The 15714-nt window shown below is 39.7% G+C and overlaps 2 pseudogenes; both read right to left on the reverse strand.

Moving 5' to 3' along the window:
- Nucleotides 1–7516: 7516 nt before the first annotated feature.
- On the reverse strand, nt 7517–8683 carry LOC109458571 (nucleosome assembly protein 1-like 4 pseudogene; annotated as a pseudogene).
- Nucleotides 8684–14562: 5879 nt separating this feature from the next.
- LOC141572330 (large ribosomal subunit protein eL34 pseudogene) lies at nt 14563–14952 on the reverse strand (annotated as a pseudogene).
- Between the last annotated feature and the right edge of the window lie 762 nt (nt 14953–15714).

Here is a 15714-nt window from a genome sequence, read left to right on the forward strand (position 1 = left end):
AAAGGGAATCAGGAGGCCAGGTAGCTAAATGCCTTGCAATACATGGGCCAGCACAACCCATGATCAATTCTTTTTTCCAAAATGTCACTAATACAGTCTGGCTCCTTATTATGGCAAATAAGACCCATCACTATTTATTTTCAACGTTCCTCTCCAGTCTCATTTTCAACTTTCCTTGTTAGGTTCAATTCTTTGTTTTACCGTTGGATATGATTTTTATTTGTTTGTTTTTACATCCTAATTCTGTCAATCGCGATGAATTTCAGAGTGGCAAAAAGGTTAAAAAATCATTTGCACTTACCGAGTATAATTCCTAGATTCATTCCTGAGACTGGTCCTCCAGGTCTACCCTGGTGATCCATATGGGGTCTCTGAAAGAATCTTAACATCTAAGGATCCTTAAAGAAGCCATTGGATCTAGCAATATCTCTCAACTAGACTTTCACAGTTGCTCTAGCATGGAACACATTTAATCTAGTTTTGTACATCATGCGTTTTCCAGTGGCAGAAAAGTTTCACTATTAGGTTCATTATGATTGTGGAGTTACAGCTAATTGCTGATTCACTAAACCAAGTTACGTTATTCTTCACTAATGTTTAGTTTCATGTCATTTAATTTCATCACTGGAAAGTTAGGTAATAGAATGGTGCTCATGGCTTTATTTCACCTAATCAAACTTGATGATCTTTTAACACCTCCTAAGTCAGAATTTTCCCACCTTGATTTATGATAAGCATAGAGTAAGAATTAGAGACATGAAGAGTGTCTTGAGTTTTACTTCATTCCATTTCCTATTCTCCTATTAACCCTCCAGGATAGAGAGTTGTTTTACTTCCCATCAAAGACCTGTAATTATTCATGTTACACTGCTTTCTTTAGACACTCACTCTTGCAGCTAACCTAGCACTAACAGCTAGTTATTACAGTACCCAGTATGTAGCAGACACTTATAAATATTTTCTGAGTGAAGGTTGACTAAATAAAATGTTCAAAGTTCAAATTTAAGTCCCTTTGGCCTTTGTTGAACTTCAGCAAGAAGAAAACTGCTCAACATTTTTGCCAAAGCCCTTTATTGGACTTGAAGTGAACACTACTAAAGGAGTCTTTTCTCTTGACAAAATGACTTTTTAAAACTTTTAATAAAAACACTTGTTTTGTTTTTAATTTTTATGATAATTCTGGTTACTAGTCTTTGTATTTTATGCAGGGGGGAATAGTGAATACAATAAGCTGAAAAGGCTGCCACAAATAGAGTGAGGAAGAAGGAAGGAGAAGATTCCTGACCTTAAATGTCATAATCTAAATGGATTAATTTTTAAGCTACACCCCCCCCCCAAAAAAAAAAATACTAATAGTTAGAAGAACAGCACTGTCTGTTTCTCATCAAGGTTCAATTTAGTAAACATTGATTTAACATCTTTCCAGTGTGTCCAGGGCATGTTCAAAGAAGTAAAATGCACAGCCCTGCTTCTGAGGAGCTGGCAGCTTCGGAGCTCTTCTTTCTCAATAACTTTTTAATTCATTAAGAACTCTGTTTTGATTTAGTATAATCCAAGAAGGCTTTTGCAGGAAACACTAATTTCTAGTGTTTACATGCCTTAGAGCTTTGAATCAAGAGGCAGAGACAGACAGGGAGGTGTGACATTTTTTTAACTAAGAGTTTTCATTCCCTTTAAATTTCCATTTTGCTATTTCGTGTTTTCTTTTTCTAAATATTGTCAAAAGCTTATACTGGATTCCAAAGAAGTTCATATAAACTTTGCATATGTAAATGGAATTCCTAGCATAGCAGAGTGAATAAGTGCTTTATAACATTTTCCTTTTACTTACTCTCATTGCCATTTATACTCCATGAATTAACCTTTCATGTGACTTCTTTTTTCAGAAATTTTAAAAAGACAGACTATAGCTTTTTACAAGTTGCAATTACGATTCTTAGGTGACACATTAAAAGGTTCTGAACAAAATTCCATTGTGGGATGTGGGAGGTTCCAACACCAGCTGAGTGTCCCAAAGTTCAACTTAATTCTGACACTACCCAGAGATAACCTCAGATTCCACAGGTTAAGAGCTCAGTCCCACAAGACTGCCCTCTATTTCAGATGCCAATCACAAGCCCAGGTTGTTACCTATGATTCTGACCAGCTGGCTACAGATTGGAAGTTACCACAATCTCCTCCTTGGGTTCAATTAATTGTCTAGCATGGCTCACAAAACTCAGAGTACCTATTTACTCACTGGATTAGTAAATGATCACAGGGCAGTTGCATGTTCATATCATGGGTGATATCGAAAAAATTCAAAAAGAGTTTGGAGGCTTTGCTAGAAATAAATGATAAAGATTTATTCAAGGGTCTTAGAGTTTGCAAACTGAAAACACAGCTAGATAAAACTCCTGAAGTGTTCCAAAGGAGAAAGTGTTCTTATAGTAAAAAGTGCATTCTTAAGAATAATCAGTCCTGCATAGTTAGCCCTAGGATTGGTCCAGGACGGTTATCAGTCAGGGGTCAGGTGGTCTGGAAGATGGGCAGCAGAAGGTCTGGTCATGTCCTGTGGTCTGGATAATGGGTGTCAGCTGGTCTGGATATGTGAACATTCATTCCTTAGTCCTTCAGGGGGTACTCAGGTTATCTGGAAATTTGATGTGCATCCAAGCATTGACACAGGACTGGAAAGTTCAAAGTTTAGTTCCTGTGCTAGTTAAAACAAGAATAGAATTGTTTCTTCATGCCTCAACCTACTTGATTTTAATAATTTAGAATGTTGACTATGGTGACTGCATTTTATTTCTTTACTCTATTCCTCAGTGATGAAGTAGCCATCCAGGGATCAAAAGTTCCTCGTCCCACTCCCTTTTATCCTTTCTCTTAACAAACCACATGTTTCTGTGAATCAAGATTGTTCTAGCAAATTCCAATTCTCTGACACCAACTAAAGATTCTAGTCACTAATTCCAGTGGGTGGAGGAGGGGGTTTTCCCACACCACCAAGCAACTCTTGAATGAGAGCTGGATGCCCTACAATTCAACTCAATTCTGACACAATCTACCTGGAGATAGCATCAGATTCCACAGGTTAAGGGCTAAGTCTTACAAGACTGCTCCCTCAGCCTCAACTTCAGACAAAGTCTCAAGTCCCGGTTGTCACCTATGCTTCTGACCAACCTGCTATAGATTGGAGGTTCCAGCAGCCTCTGCTTTGGGTTCGATCAATTTGCTAGAGCAGCACACAGAGTTCAGAAAAACATTTTGTTTATTAGATTATGGGTTTATTATAGAAATATATAACTCAGAAACATCCTGAAAGAAGAGATGCATAGGGCAAGGTATGAGGAAAAGGTGCAGAGCCCCCATGTTCTCTTCCAGTACCTCATTCTCCCCAATCTTCATGTGTTCACCAATCCGAAAGCTTTCTGAACCTGCCCTTTGAATTTTTATGGAGGCTTCATTACATAGGCATGATTAATTAAACCACTGGCCATTGGTGATTGATTCAACCTCAGGACCTTCTCAGACCCTCTTCAGAAATCAGGATGAGACTCAACAAAAGAACAAGACAAACAAATGAGAAACAGGATGAGACTGAAATTTCCAATCTTCCATTCATGGTTGGTTCTCCTGACAACCATCCCCCATCCTTAGGTACTTTCCAAAAATCATCTCATTAACCCAGTTGCAGTGGAAAGGCATTTGTTGTGAATAACAAAATGCCCATCTTACCTTTATGGCTCTGAAGCTATTTCAGGAACTAAGGACAACAAACCAAATATTATAACAAAAGATGCTCCCATTGGTCTTACTGCTCAGGAAATTCCAAGGATTTGGGGAGCTGTGAACCAGGAACAATGGATGAAGACCAAATATATATAAGAAACATATTTTGGTCATCTGAATGACTAAATATATCTTTATTATAAATCACAATATCACATACATTTAACCAGAAACACAAAATAAAAACACTTTAAAGTATTCATTTTTCATATTTTAGATCAGATTTATTACTAGCTTATGTTTCACACAACAATATTGTTTATTTGAAATTTTGTTGCTTAAATACATGAGCTTTCCCTTGAAGATGAGTTTTATCAATTTTCTCAGGATTGCCTTGGAAGATATACAAGGTCTGACAATTAAGTTCGCGAACTTGTTGCAAGTATGTTGCTAACCTTTTTTATATCAGAGGGATTATTCATTATGAATTTGTACCAACTGGACAAACAGTTAACCAAGTTTACTATTTTTTTTATTTTTTATTGGGGAATTGGGGAACAATGTGTTTCTCCAGGGCCCATTAGCTCCAAGTCATTGTCCTTCAATCTGGTTGTGGAGGGTGCAGCTCAGCTCCAAGTCCAGTTGCCATTTTCAACCTTTAGTTGCAGGGGGCGCAGCCCACCATCCCATGTGGAAATCGAACTGGCAACTCTGTTGTTCAGAGCTCGCGCTCTCACCAACTGAGCCATCCAGCCGCTCTGGATGTGCTCAAAAAGCCGCATGAAAAAGTTAGACGATCTGAACTTTTCACCAACAATTCATGGCTCTTGCATCACGACAATACACCAGCTCACGCAGCACTGTCTGTGAGGGAGTTTTTGGTCAGTAAACAAATAACTGTATTGAAACACCCACCCTACTTACCTGATCTGGCTCCTAATGACTTCTTTCTTTACCCCAAAATAAAGGAAATATTGAAAGGAAGACATTTTGATGACATTCAGGACATCAAATGTAATATGATGACAGCTCTGATGGCCATTCCAGAAAGAGTTCCAAAATTGCTTTGAAAGGTGAACTAGGCACTGGTGTCAGCGTATAGCTCCCCAAGGGGAGTACTCTGAAGGTGAGTTGTCAGAACATAATTGTCGTATAATAACATTAAGGGACATTTTTAGTAACACTTTTAGTTTTGGATGTCAACTAACAACAGTAGTAATGTTTGGTCCAAATTATATCTTCATTGATTTAAATTCACGCTAACTATAAGTGAGAGAAAAATATGGCTTCTTCAGGAGTTAGAGCATACTTTGTAATGATCATAGATTTCAGATTTTAGAAAGCATCCCAAATAGTAATTGTTTCCAGTACCCTAAGACCTTAGCTCCCTGAGGGCAAGGCTTATGTCTTAGTCTCCATGTGCTCAGAAAATAGAGAGGGAGGGAGGGAAGTAGAGAGAAAGCACTTGTTCCCCCATTTAATTGTGAGGCAAGTGAGGACAAGGAGCTCTCCTGAGATTATATAACGAGGCCAGGGCCATGACCTCAGATTTTCTGCATCCTCATGGAATACATTTTGCTCTCTCAAGCTGCTTCCTAATAGGCCATGTTTGTTCTGGTACTATTTCTTCATAGGTAAACTTATTGTTCCACTTTTTTTCTCTGTCCAAGTGATGGATGAAACTTTGGCCCAAGCCTTCCTCATCTTCTTCCTTGGGGAAATTTTTGACAGAGACTGCTGACTTGCACCTCTACCACTTTCTTCACTCCATGCCAAGGGAGGAAGTATGATGAATCTGATTGTAATTGGTGATGAGTTAATGGGCTACTGTGCCTAAAAGCAACACCCAGGTTCTTCACTTTTTCTTTCACTTCCTGCTCAGGCTCTGTAGGGTCTCATCTGCTTCCAGTTCTCTTGTGATGAACACACCTGTCAAGAAAAGTCCCCTACCTTCTTAAGTCAGCAGGGGGACCAACCATCACTTCTCCCAGCTTTGCTATCTCTCACTGGGTGGGTAAGTTGGTGGATAAGTCCATTCTAGGCCAAGGGTCTCCAAATAAGGAGGGGGGACAGGAAACCACTCAGGCTTCAGGCCTGAGCCAAATTATCTAAGTTTCATAGAGAACAGCATTGTGCTGTGCCCCAATCCAAACATAATATGCTGCATTGGACTCATTCAGTTGGTATCCTTGTTTGAGTGCTCTATCAGCAGCAAATACTGGAAGAAAACAGGGTGACCAAAGGTAAGCTACTCCAACATAACATTGTCACTATGTCAAAGAGTTGTTTATTGTTGTTGTTTTTAACTTTGTAGTACAGAGAATTTCACCACGTACAAAAACAGACTGCTTTTAATAAATTCCCATGGACTCATTCATAAATCCTAACAATCCTTAATTCATGGCCAATACTTCTCCATCTGTACCTCTAAGAAGTTTTTTAAACCATTAAATATCTTCTGTTTTCTAAATGAAAAGTGTAGCTCTCACTTTCTTAGGTCATACAGCCAGGAGTGTACGGTAGTTAAAGCTTGAGTTTAACAACAAGAAGAAAACAATTAAAACATCAGTGTGACTATTGTTCCCTTTGGCTCCCAATCCAACAGCAGCAATGGGATTCCAAGCCCCCTCCACCCACCCCAAAAGCTTTCCTTTCTCTGAGAGGGTTCTAGGAGGTTCATGTATTGTTTTTTGTTTGTTTGTTTTTTGCACCACCTCTGCCTGGTCAAGTCACAAACAGTTTCAGAAACTCTGAAGACAAGCGACAGCATGTGTCCCAAACCCTCGCAGCAGGAAAGAACAAATAAATACGAGGAGGAACAAACTAAACTCTCACCTCAGCGTCGTGTGCGCCACAACCTCACCCCCAACCTGAGGAAAATAAAACCAAAGAAAGAACGCTCTGAGGAGAACAGGACTCTATTCTACAGCTCTCTGAGATGATCAGATACAGAAGACTGAATGGCTGGAAACAAAGCATGTGGGTTTCTTCAAATGAAACAAGAATCAGTCCCATGGCAGGAGTGATGAGACTGGCTCTGCATGCCCTGGAACCACATCCCCAGACATCAGCTCTGGGCATTGAGTGACCTTCCACCTTTACCCTGAAGTGGTCTATGGAGTCCTCCCAAAGGCAGAGCCTGGGAAAGTCTACTGAGCTCTACCCAAGGCCATACAGGGTGCTGGAATTAAACCTCCTACTTCTGAAATGCATTTAAATTGCCACTGTCATGCGGGAGACCCTGCTCGCTGAGCCATTTGTTGTGCAGGGTGGCCTGTGGGGCCTCTTGTCCCGCTCCCCACATAAGAATGCAGGACATGGTGAGGCCAAAAAGGAACACCCACGGAGCCATAGGTAGGGGAGTCATACCACTATAGTCTCACTGGTGGCCAGGCGAGACACACGCAGTAGTAGCCACATGATTCGCAGTCCGCCATTCACTTCTCTGCCTGCCAACCAACCAACTAATCAACGCAGCCCCGCAGTTACATCAGTAGCCAATTGGCCAACCGATTACAGCCGATGGCCAACCAGTTACAGTCGATGGTCATTCACTACCTGAGTCAGCACCTCCCCACGCGAGGCCAACAGCCTGGAAACTGCTCTCTGGGACTCTGTCCCCACAGCCACTGTACATGTTAAGCAATATAATAAAGAAACGAAAAAGTGAAAGAGAAAATCATGCACTTGAAAACAAGTTAGACAGAAGGCTTCTCAGTAGGATGGTGCTGCAGCTGTGATGGGTCCTGACAGAAGTCTGCAGGTGGCAGCCACACCCAGGGGAGTGAGGTGCGCTTAGTTCTCACTGCTGTTTGCACTCGGAGGGCTGGCTCCGCTCCTTCTTGGGGTTAATTTAAGCATTGTCCTCATCTTTTCCTTCTTCATCACCTTCTAATTCCTCCTCTCCTCTTTCCTTACCTTCTTCAAAATTGTCCTCAACCTCTATGGCCTCCCCCGTGAAGTACAGCACAGCCCTGAGGGACTATTCACTCAAGAAAGAAGTGTCCGATCTCAAAGTTGGAGGCTAATGTGAATTTACAATCTTTACACAGTGATTCTCTAACCCCAGATGCTTTCAGCGGATGGAAGAAGCTGAAAAAATGAACGGTGGGGAACTTGTTTGGTAATTTTTCTGACAATATCTCAACTCTTATGTTTCTGCTTTTTGTTGATCGTTTTGACAGTAACATTTTTTTTCTTTCTTCCAGTCAATGGTGCCCTTGTCACAGTCAACTATTTCAAGACCTTCAAAGGAAAAGGTGTTGGCCTTATCTGGTTCTGACTTCATCTTTTATATTTTGGTCAGCACTGAATTAGTAGTCTTTGGATTCAAAGTGGAACTCTAATACAAAGACATAGGCTGTCCAGGGTCTGAAAATTTGACTTTAATATTCTGCAAGTGTTTCAAGATTGACTTATCGTAATCCTGGACTAACTCACTTAGCATGTATACATTTCTGAAGATGGTAAACCAGAACTCTGGGATTCCTTTGGGGTTTGGCTCTTCAGCCATTGCTACTTCTTTTTCTGTTATAACTACTTTATTTTTCATGTCTCCAGCCAATTTATCCTCCTCTTCATTCTCACTGTGTCATTTCAATTCTACATCTGTTAGCTCAATATCACCAGTGATGAAGTCCTTTCTCTTGCCAAAGAGAGGCTGGTACAGTGCTGCATACAACCAAACTGCCAAACTGCCTTCCATAGTGGCTGTACCATTTTGCATTCCCATCAACAATAAATGAAAGTTCCTACTGCTGCACATCCTCACCAGAATTTGGTTTGATGGTGATGAACTCCTTTAGCTTCTTTTTGTCTGGGTAGCTCTTTATTTGTCCTTCAATTCAAAATGATAGCTTTGCTGGGTAGAGTAATCTTGGTTGTAGGTCCTTGCTGGAAATTGAACATTCCTGCCAATACCTTCTGGTCTGCAAAGTTTCTGTTGAGAAATCAGCTGACAATCTTATGGGAGCTCCCTTGTAGGTAACTAACTGCTTTTCTCTTGCTGCTTTTACAATTTTTTTCTTTGTCTTCAACCTTTGACATTTTAATTAGAATGTGTCTTGGTAAGGGTCTCTTTGCATTCATCTTGTTTGGGACTCCTTGTGCTTTCTGAACTTGTATGTCTATTTCCTTCACCAAGTTAGGGAAGGTTTTGTTTCTTCATCATTGTTTCTTCAAACAGGTTTTTACTTCCTTGCTCTCACTCTTCTTCTGGTGCCTGTATGATGTGAATGTTAATACGTTTGATATTGTCCCAGAGGTCCCTTAAACTATCCTCATTTTTAAAAATCTTTTTTCTTTATGCCGCTTTTTGCTACCTTATCTTCTAAATCACTGATTTGATCAGCTGCTTTATCTAATCTATTGTTGATTTCCTCTAATATATTCTTCATTTCAGTTATTGTATTCTTTATTTTTGACTGGTTCTCTTTTATGTTTTCTATCTCCATTTTTATGTTTATTGTCTCTTTGTTGAAGTTCTTGCTGAGATCACTGAGCATCCTTATAACCAGTGTGTTGAACTCTGTGTCTGGTAGATTGCTTGTCTCCATTTTGTTTACTTTTTCTAGAGCTTTGTTCCATTCTTTTGGGACATGTTTCTTTGTCTCCCCATTTTGGTTGCCTTCCTGTGTTTGTTTATATGTATTAGGTAGAGCTGCTATGCCTCCTGGTCTTAGTAGAATGGCCTTATATAGTAGGTGTTCTGTGGGGCCCAGTAGCATAGTCTCCATGGTCACCAGAGCTGGGTGCTCTAGGTGTGTCTCTTATGTAGGTGTGTGACCTCCTGTTGTAGTTGAGCCTTGGTTGCTCATCGCATGTCAATGGGAAGGATTGACCCTTGAGCTGATTGGTTGTGAGGACTGGCCGTGACTATAGTGGAGGAGCTGTTGTGCAGGAAATGACCCTATGGAGCAGGATTCACTTTCAGAGGGCTCTGGTGTCTGTTGAATCTATCCTTTGGGTGTGTCGTCCTTGGAAGCAGCTGGGTGATGATCCAACTCGGTCTGAAGCTGGCCTCTGGCTGTGCTGGTTCCCAGGACCTCCTGGGAGGGGCATCGCTGTAAGGTCAATTTCAGCCACTGCCTGTGCCCTGCCCAGCGCCACCTGGTATGAGCCACAAAGCAATCCACAGATGGCTACCACTTAGGCTGGGATTGCAGGTTCCTGGACAGGCCCAGCCATGAACGGAGATGGGCTTGGGGATGCTTAGTAAAAGGTATGGGACACACTGAAGCAAGATGCTGCTTGTTTACATTTTGTGAACCTTTGAGATACTTTAGGAAGGTCCCCAGCATGAGCCAAGACAGGATATTTGTACAGAAAAGCCACTGGAAGCAGCTTGGGTGTGCCTGAAAGTTAGGTGGGGCAGGGTCTCAGGGAATCACCAGGACAGGAAGAACAAATGATATTAGCCAGGTTGATGGAGACTCAGATATGGCATCTGCCTGTGTCTGCAGGCAGGGAGGAGGAGAGACTCAACAAAGAAACAATGGCTTCTGCTGGCTTCTCGGTCTGGGAGAAAGCTGCCCCTCCAGCCGTCGCCCTGAAGGCAGACAAATTAGTTCCTCCCCATATGTTTGTCACACATTTCAAGCTGATGCCGCACTGCTGGAGCTCAGAGCGATTGAGTCCATCAGTTAGTAAGTTCATGTGCAGGCCCTTTAGGAGAGCACCTCGGACTGCAGCCACTTTTTCCCCATTCAGCCACAATCTCCACTGGTTTTCACAGCCAGATGTTATTGGGACTTCTCTTCCCAGCACTGAAACCCTAGGGTGGGGAGCTTGGTGTGGGGCTGGGACCCCTTGCTTTTCTGGAGGGCCCTCTGCCACCAAGATATCCCTCCTGTTTCTTAATGGTCACATGTGGGTGTGAGACCACCCCATTCTGTGGATCTACCCTCCTACCAGTCTCGAGGTGGCTTCTTCTGCAACTAAGCCCTTCCTAATTGTAGGGCTTCAGTTCAGCTAGACTTCAGGTAATTATCAATGATGTTGTTCTATTGTTTAGTTGTAATTTTGATGTGATCATAAAAGGAGGTAAGCACAGTGTTTACCTATTCTGCCATCTTTCCTTTATTATCTTCTTAATAACCATGGAATCTGTAGTGATGCCCCCTCTTCCATATCTGATATTAGTAATTTTTGTCCTTTTTCTTTTTTTCTCATTTAGCCTGACTACAGGCTTATCAAGTTCATTGATCTTTTCAAAGAACCAGTTTTTGGTTTTGTAGATTTTTCTCTATTGGTTTCTTGTTTTCAATTTTACTTCTGCTCTAATTTTTATTACTTTTTTTTTTGCTCTGCTTATTTTGGACTTAATTTCTTATACTTTCTCTAGTTTCCTAAGGTGGAAATTTAGGTTATTGATTTTAGATGTCTTCTTTTCGAATACATGCATTCAATGCTATAAAATTTCTCTTTAAGCACTGTGTTTGTTGAATACCACACATTTTGATAAGGTGTGCTTTCATTTTCATTTAGTTGAAAATATTTTAAAATTTCTTTTGAGATTTCTTCTTTGACCCACGTGTTATTTAGAAGTGTGTTGTTTAATCTCCTCATGTTTTGGGATTTTCCAGTAGTCTTTCTGTTATTGACTCCTTGTTTAATTCTATTGTGGTCTGAAAGCAGACATTGTATCATTTCCTCTTTTTTTTCCTTTTTTTTTTTTTTTTTTACATTTGTTAAGGTGTATTTTATGGCCAAGAATATGATCTATCTTGATGAATGTTCCATGTGTGCTTGAGAAGAATCTGTATTCTGCTGGATGAAGTAATCTATAGATGTCAATTACATCCAGTTGATTGATGGTGTTGTTGAGTTCAGCTGTCTCTTGTTGGATCTGTACATTTCTGATAGAGGGTACCAGCCTACTTTTTGTCATTATTGCTATTGTAATTGATGTTGCTGTTGCTAATCTTACTGTGGTCACTGCTGTTCTTATGAAAGTGCTTTAGGTGCTATTCCAGCTTTAGCATGAGGTACCTTTTTATATGGCTCCCTTGCATTGGTGTTGTTCTTTAAATTCCTTCTGCAACCTTTTTCTTTGAACTTGGGAGAGGGCTGATGAGGAGGTTGGGTGAGGATATATTTGAGTAGCATCACCAACTCTTACACTTAAAAATGCTCCTTTCTGCCAATGATGGACCAATGCTAGAATGAATAGGGGATATCTCTGCTTTTTCCCATCTCACACCTCATGCACCTGAGGTACTTCCCGCAGAGGTAGAGGTAGTGGCTGCCTTTGTCTTTCCTCTTATTTCAAGTGTCCTAGATCAAACATGACCTATGATCCTAAAGTAAATCAGTGTCTTATTCTTGATGCATACACAAGATTGTTGTACATGTCATCCCTGCTAAATCAGCATTCTTATCCATATTATGGGAATGCGTGAGGTCCTCTAAAGAAGTACCCAATGTCTCTTGAGACTTGGAAGGAGCAATTCCAAAATGGTGACTGTATGTGTTGCTGACAGAGGTGCAATATATTTATCTGAGACATAAGATAGATTTCTTTCTTTCCATTTTGGGGAGCTGACTCCTAGCACCACCGTCCTCCCATAGTCATTATCCAGCCACATCTACCTTTCTTCATCCTCCTCTTTTTATCATCCTGAGGTTTTACTCCCCCTCTGGTTATTGAGCCTAGTTAAAGTTACCTCTGACAACACAGGTAATATTTAACAAGTGAAAAGACAGGATTTTTGTCGTCTTCCTATCAGTTTTACTCCTGTACTGCCTTGAGGGAAAGAAGTTGACTTGCAGAGTAATAAGCTAGTAAATGGGTGATGTTTCCTACCCAGGTTTTCACCCAGCTTTCTTCTCAATTGAAGTTTTGTTCACTGTTGGTTTGGTACACAGTGCGTGTTCAACAATTTCCTTGACTGGCTGATGGTTTCCATCAATCCCAATTTCCATTCAGGGGGACAGGTTACTTCCTGGACCTTCATAAGATGGTCTTATCTAGACTCTACTCATTTTCATACAGGTTTGGGAGCTAGGTCCTTAGTAGCTGATAAGGATGCTATGCTTTCTATTCTCTTATACATGAATCTTGTGCATGAATAGGGGCTCTGACCTTTTCATTTGGGCTTCACTCATCTACATAAGGATTTCTTGAAGTCCAAGCCCACTGATTTAAAGGGTTTCAGGCCCTCCCATTACCTTCATACTTCCCCAAGGCACACCGATTCCTTAATGAGTAATGGGGAATCTGTTTGCCCCTTTGTTCTGCCTCCCTGTAGCCAGCTTCTGATAAGAGTGATAAAAAAGCAGATATGTGTACCTTAAAAGCCTCTTTAAGTTACCATCATACTCCCTTTATCGAAGTTTTCTATCAGCAAATAGCTTTAATATAGTAGATATTTGTCTGTACTGGCATTCAAACCCTAATGGGGCTATTACGGCCTAATCCAGATAATTTGGACTTTTCTTCTTTCTTAATCCTTTGACAATTTTCTGCCTCCTATTGACACACACACACACACACACACACACACACACACACAAACACACACACACACATCTGACAATGAAGTTCACGAACTCATCCTAGAAAAAGTGCTACATACATCATTGCTGAATATCATTACAGTCATCTTCAAAGTACTCCCCTTGGGATGCTATGAACCGATGCCCTTCAAAGCAATTTTGGAACTCTTTTTCTGGAATGGCCATCAGAGTTGTCATCGTACTACCCTTGATGTCATGAATGTCATCAAAATGTCTTCCTTTCAATATTTCCTTTATCTTCAGGTAAAGAAAGAAGTCATTGGGGGCCAGACCAGGTGAGTAGGGAGGGTGCTCCAATACAGTTATTTGTTTACTGGCTAAAACTCCCTCACAGACAGTGCTGTGTGAGCTGGTTCATTGTCATTATGCAAGAGCCATGAATTGTTGGTGAAAAGTTCTTGTCTAAGTTTTACACACAGGTTTTGGAGCACTTCCAAATAGTAAACTTGGTTATCTGTTTGTCCAGTTGGTACAAATTCATAATGAATAATTCCTCTGATATCCAAAAAGTTTAGTAACATTGTTGCAACAAGTTCGTGAACTTAAATGTCAGACCTTGTGTGTGTGTGTGTGTGTGTGTGTGTGTGTGTGTGTGTGTGATACTTTTGTCAATGTATGAACACCGAAACCAACAGAAAGTTTTATAAGGGTTTATTAGAGTTTATTTTAGCCAAATCGAGGACATGCCTGGAATCAAGATCTCAATGGATTAAGAAAATGCTGCAGATCATGGCAATTTTGCAATTCTTTTTATACATTTGGAATCAAAGGAGGAAACATGAAATCCATTGGTGTTAGATTAAGGAGATGGAAGAAAGAAAGGAGGGGAAATCTCTATGACTGAATAAAAAAGTAAAATGAAGAGACACATACTTCTTTTACATTGGTGGATACAGGGTAGTTTACATTTACAGTCAGCAGGAATGTTATACAAGCAGCAATATCATGTACTCTCTTGAGGATGGTTACCCTTCTTAGTGGTCTGGAAAAGAGGATTGTGCTGGCATTTCAAAGGTATGTTAACTTAGATGCACAAGAACAGTGGACAGGTCTTGCTTAAGGAGAAGATAAACCTTTGACTAAGAAAGTTATAGGACTGAGGCATGACTACCCACTATGACCTGTCCAATTAGGAATTTATGATCAGATCATCCTGTGAGGTTACTTTCAGTAATTAAGCCTGTTAGATTTACTACACAGCCTTTTTTTCATTCATACTTTCATATATATGAATATATAAAGAAGAACAGATTATAGTGAAACACTATACTGTGAAGAAAAATTAACATATAGAAATTGATGATTTCTTATTTTCCCATTTTTTTAGCTTTCTAATTGTTTTTATTACTCAAAAACTTCATTTTTTTATTTAGCTTTCTGACTGTGCTTTTGCCTTTAACACTTTCACAATTTTCTGCTCCTCGATAAGGACAGCACACTTGATCCTGTCACAGAGACATTTAGCACACATGGATTTATTATAGGCCCTGCTGATATGTTATTTTGTTTGTTTGTTTTAGACAAGCTCATTTGAACTTTAGGTTTCACAGAACGAACTCCACGAAGTTGGCCTGGGCACATACCACATGTAGATTTTTGTGCTTTCCCAACCTTCTTGGTATAAAGGTAAAGAATTCTATTACCAGGGGTTCAGGATAGCCTATTTTTATTAGAGTCTCTATTTTAGGACAGCCTCTAATGGTATGTCAGATGCTGGACCATTCCAAATGCTTATAGACACAGTCCCCAGAAGAGGAAAAGGAAAGGCTTGTTTTCCAATTTTCATGGTTTCCTATTTTCTAGCAATAAACTATTAGGAACTATTGGGAAAAATGAATTCCTATGCACGATAACAATATAAATTATAAAACCTTGGCATAAATCTAATAAGGAAAGTATTTGAGTTATGTGACAAAAACCATAAAACTTTAAAGTTTAAAGAGTAGGAAATGATCCTATAAAGATATAAATATTTTTACATTAATCTGTAAATTTAATTTTAGTCTCCCCCAGAAATTGTATTCGACAGAATTTGACAAGATGATTTTGATACTTTTTAGAAAGAGAAAATGTAAATGAATAGGGAAGAAATTTTGAAAATAAAGAATCATAAAGAGGAAAATATTATAACAAATATAAAGTACTCAATAACACTGTATGGTTACAGAGTTTGTATTGAAAAAAAAGGAAGAGATAATTAAATTAACAAAACAAATGAGATTCTAGTATAAGATTCATGTATAAAATGTAACAGGATCCAATAAAGAAAAAATGGACAAATTAATAGATGGCTTTATGATAATTGGATATCTACTTGGGAAAAAAATATTTTTTATTATATTTTACATAGAAATACAAATACAAAATATGTGTATTTGAAAAAGGGGTTCTATGGAAAGTAACCTCACATTGTGATCTGGTCATAAATTCCTAACTGGGCAGGTCATGGTGAGTAGTCATGCACCAGGCATATCAATTTTTTAG

Source organism: Rhinolophus sinicus, chromosome 14 (assembly GCF_057876585.1).
Source record: "Rhinolophus sinicus isolate RSI-liver-muscle chromosome 14, RSI-T2T, whole genome shotgun sequence".
NCBI classification, from domain to species: Eukaryota; Metazoa; Chordata; class Mammalia; order Chiroptera; family Rhinolophidae; genus Rhinolophus; species Rhinolophus sinicus.